General features: G+C 27.8%; 1 long non-coding RNA gene across 1 annotated transcript; it reads right to left on the reverse strand.

Moving 5' to 3' along the window:
• Window positions 1-224: 224 nt before the first annotated feature.
• Window positions 225-758, reverse strand: LOC123267521. The gene is made up of 3 exons (XR_006510064.1): window positions 535-758; window positions 345-448; window positions 225-262 (listed from the first exon to the last, which is right to left on the reverse strand). It is a non-coding gene; the product is annotated as an uncharacterized LOC123267521 (long non-coding RNA).
• Window positions 759-958: the final 200 nt, after the last annotated feature.

Genomic DNA, 958 nt, shown 5'->3' on the forward strand with positions numbered 1-958 from the left:
CCTTAGCAGGCGGACATAGTGAAATTCTCAGTAAAATGGTCGGAATCGCTTTTTAAGGCCTCAAAACGTGGAAATCTGATGAAAACTCGATTGTCGAAATTCGGGGAAAACCAATAACTTCTCAATTTTTTTTAATTTTCAATTTTTTTGGCAAGAAATTAAAAAAATTTAATAGTAAAATAGAATAAATAAAAATTTCGCAAATGTGAGAATTAATAAAACTTACCAGTCTTATTGCATTCTAAAGTACGGTAAACATTTTCTGGAACAAACCACAAATGTAATTTTATAAATTAGACTACAAATTATTATAGTATTATAAATAAATGAAAGCAAAATTTTACCAATTTGGGTCGGAAATCTATTACATGAAGACAAATATATAATGAAAAAAAATAATATAGATCCTCGTTCCAAAAATGAATGGTATTTTTGTTTGGTTAATTTTCTAAAACAAACAGAAAAACTTTGGGTATTTTCTATGAAAATATATAATAAATTTTATATTTCAAATACTATGAACTCGAAACTTACTTTATTATTTTCAGCACCATTCTTCGTTTTGTCGTTCAAACTACCGTATTACAAATATACTATCGTAGAAATAACTAAAGAAGTAACGGAAAATAAATTATCACTCAACTCAAGCTATGACAGAGTATTTGTGTGACGTATGTATTCATGTTATGGACAACGTCAATACATCCACAAATTTGGGAACAAATGACACATTTACAGATTAGATAAATTTTAGTCCAGTCGGCCTGGAAATAAAAAGGGGTTATTGGCAACTTTTCGACAAAATGGTCCGATTTTGGATTTTTTTTTTTTAAATACTCAGAAAAATATTCTAAATATTTGTGTGTATGTGGGAAGTGTTGCTTTTTTTTTTTGTTTAAAAAATAGCGTTTTAGCGTTAAGCTTTAAATCAAAATATCTCGGAAACTACGCAAAAGTA

The sequence above is a fragment of the Cotesia glomerata genome, linkage group LG6 (assembly GCF_020080835.1).
Source record: "Cotesia glomerata isolate CgM1 linkage group LG6, MPM_Cglom_v2.3, whole genome shotgun sequence".
NCBI classification, from domain to species: Eukaryota; Metazoa; Arthropoda; class Insecta; order Hymenoptera; family Braconidae; genus Cotesia; species Cotesia glomerata.